Genomic DNA, 14,485 nt, shown 5'->3' with positions numbered 1-14,485 from the left:
GAAGGGCCTGGGATCCAGGCCCAGTGGCTGGGAGGGTCTGCTTCCTCGCCCTAACCCTATGGGACCCCTGCCTGACTCTGAGTGAGAGGGGGTGTTGAGGGGGTCCCAGTGATGAGCTACCCTGAAGCAGAGGCCGGGGGGGCAGGCCGCTACCGCAGTACCCGCACATGTGGCAAGGAGGTTAAAGGCAGGCTGGCCACTCACTAGCATCTCTAAGCCCCAGGTCCTTCATCTGTAGTGGGAATGATAGTTTCCTCCTCTCAGAGTTGTTTTCGGGGTCCCGTGGGTTGACACTTTGGAGAGGAGTGCATAGTGGCCTTTATCGGGCAGCTGGGGGAAGGGTCAGCGCCCCCCCTCAGGGTCTGGTTGTGTCTGTGGGGCCCAAACCCTGTTCCAGCTCCTCTAAGGCTCTAATTGGAGGTCACAGAGCCGCTGGTCACCGAGGAACACCTTGGAAAGTGCTCACAGCACCACTGTGCCCCAGGTTGCCGAGTCCTGGCCTCAGCGCTGGCTGTGCATGTGGCTGTGTGTGTGTGTGTGTGTGTGTGTGTGTGTGTGTCTGGGGTGCCGCCAGGCCGGCTGGGCCACACCCTGGTGATTCAGGGCTGCAGCATGCACCCTACCCGGCTAGTGGGAGAACAAAGCCACCAGCTCAAGTCCCCGGCATCCAGCCTGAGTCACACTCAGACACACCCAGCCAGGTACCCCCTTGCCTCCTGAGCCAGACCCACCCCAAGGGATCTGCGGTGCAGCAGAGGCAGCCCCTCACCCTGCCGACCAGGGCCACGCCTGGGTGCAGCTGGCTGAGACAGGAGCCGCGCCCAGGGAAGCCCGGAGGTCTCTGGCCCAGACCAGGACCACCAGCCCACCGCTAGGGCCCCCAGACTCCAACTCATTCCAGGTGGCAGAGTACAGCCCCTGTGGAAGCCCAGGCCTGAGGTTCAGGAGGCTGGCTCTTTAGGAGGCTAGACTCAGGGAGGGTAATGGAGGACAGGGGAGAGGCCGTCTATGAGGGCCGTGGGCCCTGGTCAGTCTGGGTTGGGGGCATATGCTGCGGACACAGCCTTAATCCTGGGCCCCCAAGTTGGGCCCTGAAATGTGTGGGGGATCGTGACAAGGTGAGACAGCCAGGCCTTCCGGGTACCACTGTGGTGAAGGCCAAGTGGAGAGCAGGCCCGGTTTCCCCACCAGGGCCTGGGAGTGAGGGTTGTCAGGAGAGGGGCTAGAACTCACCCTATGAAGCCCCCCACCCTCAGCCAGCAGTGGCTCAAAGAAGCCAAGGTCCCAAGACAAGCATCCTGGGTAAGAGAGGAGGCCCGGGCAGGAGGCCAGGTAGCCAGCAGGTGGGGCAGGGGGACTGCATTCACTGGCAGGGTGTAGCCCCAAACCCAGGCTCTGTTCCGTGTGAAATGGGGCCCCTGCTTCAGCTGATACCCAGGCTCCTGAGTGAGTTCAGGGCTCAGCTGCAGAATGCTGCTTCTTCCGGCCCCAGCCTGGGCTCAGAGGCCGGAGGGGGTCCTGCCACCATGAGGACCAGAGCACCTGGTCTCCAGCCAAGGCCATGGCTGAGAGCACCCCACCAAAAAGTGCGGGGACACCACAGGGCAGACAACCAGACCCCCAAGACCCTCAACAGGTTCCAGGCGCACCTAACCTTAACATGTCAGCCTGACCCTGACCCTGACCCTGACCCTGACCCAACCTGACCTGACCCCAAACTGCGCCTCATGCTAACCTGTGTCTGCCTCACCTCACCCCTGAACCCATCTCCAGATCTGACGTTTTGCTAACCCCAACCCTATCGCCACATCAGAACCATACCCCAGCTCTCCCCTAAATCCCAACCTCGGTGTTTCCCTATGCCCAAACCCTAGCCCGTCCCAACCCCCCGATCTGATCGGCACCCACCGTCAGTCCACACTTCTGCCCACGGTTCCCGCATCAGCCCTGCCCCTGCCCTAACCCCACAACAGTTCTCCAAACCCTGCCTTCCCAGGCCCTCCCTGATCCTAACCCCTCTTCCACATCCCAGCGGCACCCCACACCGGCCTCTGCCCTCACCCCAGCCCTACTACCCTCAGCCCCCCGCCACAGACCCACTTCCACCCCAGCTGTCCACGTGCACCCAGCGCATGGCCACGTCAGCCCATCTGACAGTCAGGGACCTCTGCCAGATCAGGCTTGCCTGCGTGCGTCAGGCCTGGCAGGGACCCAGAGCAGCAGGTCAGATCCCACACGGCCAGGCTGGGAGACGAGATGGAAGGACCTCCCCCCCCCCGGGTACGAGCATCAGGCCCTCTGCCAACAGCACCAGCTCCTGCAGCCGGGGCTCCTGGAGGCCCCGGGCTAAGACTTCTGTGGGGGATCACTCAGACCCCGGGCCTACCCTGGCCCTCCTCCCCTCCTGGCAGTGAGGGGGTTGGGGGGCAACTGAGAGCAGTCCAGTGCCTACCCGGGTCAGAAACCCGCTGCAGCACCGCCCCTGCCCCACTGAGGTTGGGGTCAGGGTACCAGCACCTCAAGGAAGAGGGTCGAACCCAGCCCCTGGAACTTGTGCCAGCATCCCCCCAAGTGCCACAGCCCCTCTCCCAGCACCCCCAGCCTCCGCCCCTGGACCGTAGGCCCAGCAGGCTGAGCTCAAGGCCGTCCTGTGCCATCTGCGGAAGGAGGAGCGGGGCTGGCTGGTGTCAGCACCCCCTCCTTCCCCTGGGCCCAGGCTGCATTCCCGGCAAGCCAGGACCTGCCACTCGGATAAACAAGCGAGCTCAGCACCCTCCTCCGCCTGTCCCCCGAGCCGCCTCCGAGCCTTGAGCCTCCGCAGCGGCAGCTGCTACAGCCAGCTGCGATCTGTCCCTCAGCTCTAGCCTGAGGCCCTCATGCTGCATTCCAAGACTCCCCATGACCCCTCTCGGCCAGGCCCACGTCCCCCAAATCATCAGGCCCACACAGCCCCTCTCACTCCCAGATGCCTTGCACCCACAGCAGCAAGATGATCCCGGGGAGTTCTTTCCTTAGCCCATCCCCTTCCTACCAGAAGTAGGAGGGGAGTGGGAGAGTCAGAGCCACAGCTCCACAGTGGGCAAGGGTGGCCCAGAGAGGTCACAGCCAATCACATATCACCCCGCACCATCAGGACCTAGACTCCCTTGCCCCACCTCAGGCCTCAGCCGGTCCAGGGCTCACCCCAGAAGCCTGGATAAGCAAATGGGGCCTCTGGAGGGAAGCTAGGGAGAGGCGGGGGACTCAGGGGATGGTTATGCAGGGCCAGGCCCCTAGGCCAGGGCTTCCCCGGACAAGGGCCGTCTCACCAGCCATCTAACCTGATTCCTTGCAGTCCACAGGGAGAAGTTTTTCCTCCTCGCCATCCATCTAGGCACCAGCCACGTCAAGGAGGCCCAGGCACCTGTGGCCCGGGGACCACTCCGTGCCACCCCAGCTGGTCTCCTGGCTCTGGCCCTGTCCCTCCACTCCAGCCCCGTGCGGAGCACAGCAACCTCCCTGCTCCGGCAGCCCAGAGTTTTCCCGAAGCTCAGTTCTATCATGAGGCCACGGCCCCCCACCCCAGACACTTCTCAATGCCTGCTGCCTATGGGATTCACTGCAGGCCTGATCACCAGCAGCCAAGGACCCCCACAACAGGCCAACCCGCCGTGGCAACCTGACCCTGCTACTCTCCAGCCACCCCCTGCCCTGGCCACACAGGGCCCCCCAGCCTAGAGCCCTCCCCTCTGAGAGAAGCTCCCCTTTTCCAAAGCCCAGACCACTGCATTCTGTCTCTGATGGCATCCCCATGTCCCCTGTCCTGTGGCTTGATGGTAGGTCTTTGCTACCCCCTGACCTCCAGCTTCCTGAGGGCGGGAAGATGGTCTGGACACAATTCTTGCTCTCTGGTGCATCATCTTGGCAGGAGACGGGGCTGTGATCTCACAGTGGTCTTGTCTGATACCTCCATCCCTCCCCAGTGGGCTGCGGACCACTGGGGGTCAGCCAGGGGCCGGGCGCCTAATGCCAGTTCTCACGACAGCCTTAGATGACATTGGTGTTATTGTCCGCATCTTACTTATAAGGAGAGTAAGGCCGCAGCAGAGTGTGGCAGAATGGGGATTAGACCTCAAGGCCCACCCTCCAAAGAATGGAGGACCTGCCCCAGGTGGCTGTGGAGGTGGAGTCCCCTGGGGAAGGGCCAAGAGGGGTGGCAGGGCCAAGGCCAGACTTTCACCTAAGTCCTTATAACCATATCATGGGGTCCCCCAGGCCTGCAAGGACAGCCAGGAACCTCCACTGCAAGCCATAAGGCACAAACCCAGAACTCAAAGTCCCACGTGCCCTCATCCCTGCCCCCCCTCCTGGCTTCCGCCCTCAACACCCAGACCAGCCAGACCAGCCTGGCCAGCCCAGGCTGAGGGAGGCTCCAGAGGCTCCCCGCATCCACCTGGAGCCAGGATACAAGGATTCCATGGGGCAGGAGCGCCCCCAGCTGACCAGTGTGGGACAGGCAGGGGACAAGGACCCAATCCAGGCCCCAGGACAGAAAGGAGTCCTGAGTGCCCCAGGACCTGTGCATGCCCACCATTTCTTGACCTTCTTGGGCACCCAGGGCCAAACCAGAGGAGGTGACCCAGGAGCAGAGGAGAGGGAAGAGTTGACCCGGGAAGCACACAAGCACAAACATTCAGGAGAAAAACAGCAGGGTGCAGGGCCAGAGGCAGATGGGCGTGTCTGGAGCGTGGTTTTCAGCCTTGGACTTGGTGATGCAATAGGCTGGACTGGAAGAGTCAAATACAACTCCTAGATTTCTGGGACTGGGTGGGTAGAGAGACTGAAGGACTTGCCTTGAACATGTTGGCCTTGAGGGACCAGAGCAGCGTCGGGTACGGACCCGCAGGAGTTGGACCAAAGCTCTGGAGAGTCCTTGGACGGGGCAGGGAAGCAGCCTTCCCTTCCAGCACTGTTCCCCTCTCTGGCTTCTGACCTCAGGCTTGGGCAAGTCTATTCTCAAAATGGGCTTGGTGTGGATAAGCCGCCCCTAAGGACCCTTCCCGCCCTGGACTTGCCATTCCCTGGGCCTCAGTCCCCTGCAGAGGCCTCCTGAAAACACACCGAGGACACAGATCATGTCAACTCCCATCCACTGAGCACACACCAAGTTTATTGAGCACATACTAAGGCAATGCGCTAGGGTGGCCTCACCAGCCTGTGTGGAAAAGTGACCACTTTAACGTCAGTGCCAAAATCAGAGGGGCTCCTGGACCACCACCCTTTCCCCCCCCCCCGCTGTGTGTTGCAGGACCTCATGCTGTCCCCTGAAAGTCCCCCCAGTTACTTCCAGGCCCAGCCAAGGTCAAGGGTTCACGCACAGATACCCACACCCCACCCCACCTCGAGCTCGTCCATTCCTAAGTATTGACGGGGAGGGTAAAGGCTGCCTCTCCCTTGCTGTCCCTCTCTCTCTTCCTACCCACCTCCACCCTTGATGAGGGGGCCTTCCTCTCCTATTCCCTTCTGGCCTTCCCAGCCCCTCCTGCCCCTCTCACCACGTCAGGGAAGCGACGGCCCCAGCAATAGTTGATCAGCGTTCCACTTAGAAATACAGCCAGCAGACAGGGCTACCCAGACCCAGTCCCGCCTTGAACCAGCACCCTGCAGCATCCTGACGAGCAGGTGTTCTCCCCTTGCACACTTCCGGTACCCTCTTACCAGAAAGCCCATACCATGTGGGGACAGCGCAGACTGTCGACCAGCCCCTCACCTACCCTCCCTGTCGGTCCCCACCTGTTCTTCTCTGAAGCCACACGGAACACAGAGGCTTGCTCCTCCGCGTGATGGGGGCAGCCGGGGAGACAACTATCTTACTAAGCACCTGCTATTGGCCAAGCACTTGGGGTGCAGAGGTGAGCAGCAAGCCGTGACCCCTGCCCTCAGAGGATGTGACAGTCCCCTGCAATACAAATCGAAAAGGAAAAGAAAAAGAGCAAATTTTATTGGGCATTTGCTATGTACCAGACACAAATTACCCGCAAAGCCCTCTTTTTATCTTCACATATGCTATTAGCCCCAAGTCCCGCAGACACGACGGTGAGCCAGGATTCCAGTCAAAGGGGCTAGCAGCTGGAATTAGCAACTAACTCTGCGTGTCTTAAGTGTTGGCTAGAGTTTCACCTCTCAATTTAAAGCGTTCTTCTCTTCCATCATGTCCAAAACACTAAATTTGCCTGTGCTCCCCAGAATGGCTCGGGGCCATTGGGAAGCGGCACCGTCCGGTGGTGCCATCTAGGGGCAGAAATGTGCGTTGCAGAGGTTTCAGTGCAGTAGAGCTGGCCGGTGGTGCAGGGACCCAAAGGACCAAGTGCAGAAAAAGATCCTGTTAGAATGCCAAGCACCAACCACCACCCCCACCATGTATGTGCTGTGTGTGCCGTTCGGAGTTGTGATCAGGCGTGCGGTTCCCAATCAGGAGGCAGTTCACTGTACAACTGCGTCTCTGAAACCGTCATTTCTTCAGGGGTCCCAAGTTCTTTTTAGTATGAACCCAGGTGACTTCAAGAGTTCTGAAAGCTGGGGCGCCTGGGTGGCTCAGTCAGTTAAGCATCCAACTCTTGATCTCAGCTCAGGCCATGATCTCCCGGTTCGCGAGATCGAACCCCACGTTGGGCTCCATGCTGACATCGCAGAGCCTGCTGGGGATTCTCTCCCCCTCTCTCCGCCCCTCCCCCCCTCTCAAAATAAATCAATAAATAAACTTTTTTTAAAAAGAGAGAGAGAGACTGGGGCGCCTGGGTGGCTCGGTCGGTTGAGCATCCGACTTCGGCTCAGGTCATGATCTCACGGTTCGTGGGTTCAAGCCCCGCGTCGGACTCTGTGCTGACAGCTCAGAGCCTGGAGCCTGTTTCAGATTCTGTGTCTCCCTCTCTCTCTGCCCCCCCCCCCCCCCGCTCATGCTCTGTGTCTCTCTGTCAAAAATAAATATACATTAAAAAAAATTTAAAAAAAAAAAAAAAAAAAAAGAGAGAGAGAGAGTTCTGAGAGCGAATTATCTGACCAAGGACTTCATACAGTCCCTGAGCAATGTACAGTTGTACCTGTTTCTGGAGTTAGGTAGATTGGAAACAGTGACCTTACTGGGGGATGTTAGGGAAGGGATATCACTTACAATATCGGCAGTGTTCCTTTCCTTAGGCTGGGTGGTGGGTATATGGATGTTCATTTTATTATCCATTAAGCTTTTCATATATTTTTATAGATATGAAATATTTTTTTAAATGGATTAAGTCTTGGGGCACCTGGGTGGCTCAGGCAGTTAAGTGACCGACTTTGGCGCAAGTCATGATCTCACGGTTCATGAGTTCGAGCCCCGTGTCAGGCTCTGTGCTGAACGCTTGCTCGGAGCCTGGAGCCTGCTTCGGATTCTGCGTCTCCTTCTCTCTCTGCCCCTCCCCCGCTTGTGCTTTGTCTCAATCTGTCTCTCAAAAATAAATAAATGTAAAAACAAAATGTTTGTTTTAATGTATTAAGTCCTGGGGCACCCGGGTGGCTCAGTCAGCTGAGTGTCCAACTTCAGGCTCAGGTCATGATCTTGCGGTTTGTGAGTTTGAGCCCGGCATCGGGCTCTGTGTTGACAGCTCAGAGCCAGGAGACTGCTTCGGATTCTGTGTCTCCCTCTGTCTCTGGGCTTGGTGTGGCTAAGCCGCCCCTAAGGACCCTTCCCGCCCTGGACTTGCCATTCCCTGGGCCTCCCTTCCCCCATTCATGCTCTCTCTCTCTCTCAAAAATGAATAAATGTTAAAAAGAATTTTTTTAATGTAGTAAGTCTTTAGGACAAACTTCCCAACATTTGAGACCAACTCAGTATCACCCCAGTGTTTGTGATGACAGGTCTACAGGGAAATCTCAGCACGTAACCCAGCACTGGCCGTCCAGAGAAGAAAACCAAGCCTCAAGGTCGGGAAGCTATGTGCAGCTCCGTCCTGAGAACACAGCCCCTTCAGCTCCTGAAGTCTAACGGACCAGAACTACAACGGATATCTTACTCATTTGAAAAACAGTAAGTACTTACGATGTGCTCAGCACCCCGTGCGGTGCTGGGAATCCAAAAGTAAGCTAGATGGGGCTCCTTCCAACACAGAAGTGGCTTCATACTGGAAATGAGTCCTGACCAGAAACAATGGGACAAGACAGAGGGTGGGAGGTGTCATCAGAGGAACACTGGGGACCAAATGAGCACCTGCACCTGGAATTGGCTGCTTGGAGGAAGGGGCATAAAGCTGGGCCTTTCAGAAGATTTGCCGGAAGGAAGAGACCTGTCCCAGAAGGAGAGAACAGTGCCAGGAAACAGCAGAAGGTGAGGCTCCAGGGATAGGTTTGGGGAAGAGCAAGCAGAAGATAGATTTTGGAAAAGGAATCCTGGATTCTCAAGTCAGAGAAGGAGCTGAGGCCCCCTGGCGGCAGGCCTGGGAGAAGTTTAGACCTGACTCCGCCAGGATGGGGAGCCATGGCAGGTGTCTGAGCAGGAGAGGGCCCATCGGCATTACTGCGGTGTACTGGTGGTCAGGACAGGGAGCAGCTTGAGGCAGGGAGACCTCTAGAGCCGACCAGCAAGTCAGCAGTGTGGGCCTGTGCCAGGAGGGGCGAGCGGAGGAGGAAAGGGGTCCCATCTTGGGTCTGTCTCTGTCAGGGAGTCCACATGTCCTGGGTGAGGAGTCAGCTGGCAGACTCTCCCCGCCGCCAGAGGAGATACAAGTTTAGCAACCCAAAGTCAAGCACACCCATCCCTTTCCCACCTTCTCCGTTCAGCCCCACTTCTCGACGCCTTCTTATACCCTCAGGCTCGTGCGTCCCCCGCCCCGTCCTCCGAGCACCCTCAGACATTTCCACGAGCACTGAGCACCTGGTGTGTGCACAGCACCCACTGGGCCCTGAGGGGGTCGCAAGAGAAGCTCAAGCCCCGCCCTTCGGAGCTTACATCTGCACACGCCAGAGGGACAGCCGGGGTCTGTAAGGTGGAGCGTCTATGGTGCCCCTTCCTCCCACCAAAAGAAAATCCCCCCACCTATCTGCCCACTAAGGACCCACCAGGAGAGATGTATTGCTTAGATCCCAAACTTGAGTCCTTGTAGTAGATGGAATGGTGGCCCCAAAAAGAGATGCCCACATCCCAGAATCTGTGAATGTGAGCTTATTTGGCAAAAGCGTCTGCAGACTCAATTCAGTTAAGGTCCTTGAAGTGAAATCATCCTGGATTATCCAGGTGGGCCTCGAATCCAACGACAAGTGCCCTTATAAGATACAGAAGAGGAGATGTGGACACATGGAGGAGGAGGCGATATGAAGACCGAAGAAGGAGAGACTGCAGTGATGCAGCCACGGGCCAGCAGTTATCATTACTACCCTGATGCACAGAGAGGTTAAGCAGCCCGCCCAGGGTCACACAGCTTCTGAGTGGTGGAGCTGGGATCAGTGCCCTCACCCTGAACCATTGCAGGGGCCCCTCTCGCCAGCTAAGGGCTCTTGGAACATTGCTCTGCTTTCTTCTTTCTGAGGACAGCCTTGTAAGCACCCTTTCTGCCCCAGCTGCTGCGAAACCCAAGTCAACACTGACCCTCCAGGACAGCAATGGGACTACCCCTCGTGGCCACCCGTTTTGTTTCCTTGTCGATTCAGGGCCTCTGGCTTGCTATCTCATCATTAACGATAGCCTGCTTCTTTCTAGAGAGGATGCGGGAGGCAACACGTGTCAAAGGCATAAGAGTGAGACCAACACGTGGAACTGAGGGGCCGGGCCCACAGAACACAGAGATTGTACAGGCGGCGTGGAGCGGCAGCAGGTGCTGTGATATAGCCTCAAGGCCGCCAGGGTGGAAGAGGAAGTCCGATCCATTACTATCTGCACGAAGCAGACTCTTTTCTCTGTGGTGACAAAGTGCTCCCCTGATAATAAATTCTGATGAAAACTGCTCCCATGGGCCTTAATATAGGGAATGCTGAGCAAGGCAGGGGGCTGCCCGCGTCCTGAAAAACCTTTGTTTGCTGCAAAGGCAAAGTCTTCTTCCGTGTGACTGTTGACCAATGCCGAGGGCATGGCACCAAAGGACACTTGGGGAAGGAGAGTCCTCTAGGAGAGCGACCAACATCATCCAAGGACAGACTCTCCCGGGGCAGGACAGTCCAGTCAGGACCAGGACTCGGAGACCTAGCCTGGCTGGACAGCACGGCCCTTCAAAGCCATGCCCTAAACACCCTGCACCGGCTTTGGTTTGTGAGGAACCGGCTGTTCCCTGAGGGCAGGGTCCAGGCCTTCCCGCGACAGCCTTCTGGCTCAGTGACCTCAACCGCTGAGCTGGTTGGAAAAGTGGGCAGATGGATGGTTGAGGCCAGCCGCCCGCACCCCCTTGCCTACTGTGGCAGACCCTTCCTTTGTCCCCTAATCTCTGCTGTCCCTTCGGTAGAAGTAGTGAAACTTCTAGTCTGTAGTTTACAGCTGGGCCCACGGGCGCCCATGGTGTTGCCCAGCACCCCAGGCAGCTGGGTGTAGCCTTGTGACTGACTACAGGCGACAAGATGTGAGTGGAGGTCATGAGTTCAGCCCTACACTGGGGGCACGCTTTCCCCCGGCCCTGTCCCCTCCTGTTGGCTGGAACCCAGAGGTGGTGGTGACAGCCAGCTTAGATCAAACTTGCCTGTCAGCCTGTGAAGGAACAAGACAGAAAAAGCCCGAGACTTGGTTCTGGGGAGCTGCCATTCCAGTCCGAGAACGCTCCCACCAGGACGGTTAGTGGAGAGGAAACCGAGCTCCCCTCTCAAACCACTGTTGCTTTGAGCCTCTGATGCACTAGGAGAATCGACAGGCTGCCTATATCCCAGTGAACCCAGGAACTGCCATGAAAAGCCACCGCCTTCCGTCCCTGGGCACTCCTTTCCACTACATGGTCTCCTGGCTACTCGGTTCCACTATCTACACTTCCAAGTCGGGGGCTCGCTGGTCCCACCGGGGCCATCACTGCGCCTGAGGCTTTTCACAGCCACCCTGCAAGAGACTTTCTATTCCTGTTTTACAGAGGGGGAAAACTGAGGCTCGGAGACACGACCAAAACTGTGAGAGCTCAGAGGCAATAAGAACTGGTAGAGGGGCGTCTGGGTGGCTCCATCGGTTAAACAGCCGACTTCGGCTCAGGTCATGATCTCGCGGTCTACGAGTTCGAGCCCCGCGTCGGGCTCTGTGCTGACGGCTCGGAGCCTGGAGCCTGCTTCGGATTCTGTGTCTCCCTCTCTCTCTGCCTCTACCCTGCTCCCACTGTGTCTCTCTCTCAAAAATAAATAAACATTAAAAAATAATAATAAATAAATAAACATGAAAGAAAGAAAGAAAGAAAGAAAGAAAGAAAGAAAGAAAGAAAGAAAGAAAGAAAGAAAGAAAGAGGAAGGAAGGAAGGAAGGAAGGAAGGAAGGAAGGAAGGAAGGAAGAAAAAATTGGTGGAACCAGTCTCAACTCCAGGTCTGGCTGCTCCCAAGGCTCTGCTCTCTCTGACAGAAAGAAGAATTGTTCACCCAACTCGGCCAAATGTCCAGTGGTTGTTTTTGTATCGGGAGAGAGGGTGTCTGTGGGAGAGGTCCTGGTGAACCTGTCCAGAGGCTAAGCTCAGTCCCCCACGAGCTAGGGAGCTTGTGATAAGATTTCAGAGGGAAGCTATTCTGTATCAAACAGGGAGAAGACTGGGACCAGGAGGAGGCTGGAGGGAGAGAGGAAGATCAGGGCGGGGGGGGAGGGGGTTGCAGGGAGGGCTGGGCAGACCTCCAAGAGCTGTGACAGGGTGCTGCCCACCACCCAGTAAAATCTCAGTAGGACCCTCCAAAAGTCACAGAACACTGGAAGGAGGTGGCTTTCTCGTGCAAACGGGGGAAGACACCAGCCCTGGGCCAGGGTTGAGGCCCCAGCTGCCACGTCGTGAGAGGGACACATGGTGGAGGGAAGGCCTGCGTTCTGCTGTGTGGCCATGACCTTTCCAGCCGGCCAGTTGGCAGATCCCACCAAGTGCACCTGGACTTTGCGACCCTGAAAAGACCTCGTTCCACAACAGCCCACAGTGCGTGGGACCTGGCAGAAGCCCCCTTGCCCTCCGGAAGGGCCCTGCGTGAACCAGGTTGCAGTTAGCTACTGCAATGTTTCAAACCTCCTCCAACCTAGCGGCGTGAGCAGCCCCCGTTGTGTCATGCTCACAGAGTCTGGGGGTCAGGGCTTTGGGACAGGGTGTGTGTCAGGGACGGAGCCTGGAGCCTCAGTTTGGGAGGGCTCGACTGGGTGGGGGCGACTCGGACGTCTGGGGCTGGAACCCTTCCTCCGGCTTCTTCACACACATCTCTTTCCAGAGAGCACCTGTGGCTAGGACTGGGGGAGCGAGCCCCCGGGTCACCGCGCTTCCCCAAGAGTCCGTCCTGACTAGATGCCTGGAAAGAGAAACGGAAGGAAAGAAGGGGCGATGTCTAACGCCCTGAAGGTGAACTTGGCCAGTGCCGCCGTTTCATCAGTCTGGTCCTCCCATGAGCTTCTGCTTCACCGCCACCTCCACTTTCCCGGCTCCCCACGCCCCTGGCCTCTGAAACAGGACTCCGGTCCAGCCCTGTAGCCCTGCGGGGTCCCTCCACCTCCTATCCTCCAGCCTGCTGGGGCTCTCTCTCTTGTTTAGAACCAACGGGCCCAAAGATCTGTTTTAGGAGTTGATTCAACGTTCTATTTTCGTCCGTTCCAACCAGCCTCATCTGCGTGCCTACTGCACAGCCAGTGCAGGAAACAAACCATTCTAGGGAAAAGAGGGGATTCGGTTCAAGGGAATTCGGTGCTTGTAAAATCACAGGGTGGCGGTGGCAGGCGTCAGGAGGCTTCCCAGGGAACTGCTGAGTTCAAGGACACACCAACAGACCCCCAGGTCACCATCCACAGATCCGGAATCACCACCACCAGAGCTACCACCGGACGCCCAAGGCAGTCGTGCGGGGACCCCGGAGCCTCCGTCGCACGACCTTGCTGGTCGGCGGAGGACAGCCCCCGCCAAACCTGCAACTCACAAGCCCTGCACAAGTGCATCTATCTGACGGCACGTTGCTGCAAGGGAGCCTGAGGAGCATGGTGTCTGATTTCCTGGCCCCCGCAGGACACATTGGGGATGAGGACACATTGAAGGATGAGGGAGTGGATGCTGAGATCCAGTGCACAGTCCCCAGCCCAGACGAGAAGGCACGAGTTCGCCGGACCCCTCTCTCAGGGGTGGGGGTGACAGGACTCTCTGTTCCCTGGGCACCATCAGAAAGTTGGGTCTCATCTCCCCAGTTACCTGACTTCTGGTCTATTTTTCCTGCTGTTGCTTTGGCACCTCTAGAGCCCTCCATCACCCGTGGACCTCTTGCCTCAATAGACTGACGTCCTCTCTGCTGGAAAGTGTAAAGAGGCAGGTGGAAAGCGGAAAGAGGCGGGTGATACTGGCTCCTTTTGCCACCAGGTCCCTTTAATCTCCCCCAAAGGCACATCTACTCCGTATGCAAATGTCTTTACCGAAGTACTTGCATGAAAGGGAATTACCCCTTCTGAGAGGAAACATTAAAGCCCCAGCTGACTTGGAGTTTCCCTTGAGTTTCACTAAGAAATGCACTTAAAAACAAGGGCGTTTCCAAGGCAGGGACTCCTCACACGGAGTTTCCCAGTCGGGGCTGCCCTCCTGCCTCCAACACCCCCCTCTCCTTCCCTCTCCCTCCGACATCCACCCCTTCCCGCCATGGGCCCCTCACCTGCCTTCAGAACAGGCCTCGGGTCTGGCTCCTGCAGCCTTAAATAGATTCCAAGCCTGGAGGGCGGCTTGGAGGAGGTGGGGTGCAGTCCCCAGGGGACAAGGACAGCAAACCTCCCATAAATTTCCTAGTCCCACTAAGGGAACTAGAGACACCCCGTTCCTTCTCAGGTGGCTCCAGGCTACGTGAACGTGGAAGCAACTCCCAGGGACAAGAAGGTCAGACGAATGTGACTGCAGGAAGAACAACTCCACACTTGCAAGGCGCCTGTCCTGCTCCAGAGGCCATCAGGGCCCCGTTACCCTGTCCAGGATCCTTCAGGGCCTCCTGGCATCAGAACAGGGCCCTGGCCTGGGTTACCTTCTTTAATCCAGAGCCTTCCCTATGCAGAAATGAAGGGTGCCTCCACTCCCCTAGCACACTCTCAGGGTGCCTTGGGAGCTTATTCAAGGGAGTTGAGGCTGAGACAGTGGCCCTCCCCTCCCTCACCCCTACTTACTTACTGCATAAGTAAGGGGGTGTGGGCAGGGGTGGGGTATGCCAGGGGAAGTGCTGTGGGCAAGAGCACAGCCTTGAGGCTGGCAAGGGCTGGAAGGAAGGCTCAGAGGAAGAGATAGTGGCCGGTGTGGCTGGAGTCGAGAGGGAGGAGTGGGCAGGGAGCCTCTAAAACGAACTCCTTAGGCACGACCTCCCCAGACTTCTCCATCAAGTA

Source organism: Felis catus, chromosome B4 (genome assembly GCF_018350175.1).
Source record: "Felis catus isolate Fca126 chromosome B4, F.catus_Fca126_mat1.0, whole genome shotgun sequence".
In the NCBI taxonomy this organism is placed as follows: Eukaryota; Metazoa; Chordata; class Mammalia; order Carnivora; family Felidae; genus Felis; species Felis catus.
The sequence above is the reverse complement of the archived record's forward strand: the minus strand, read 5'-3'. Positions refer to the sequence as shown.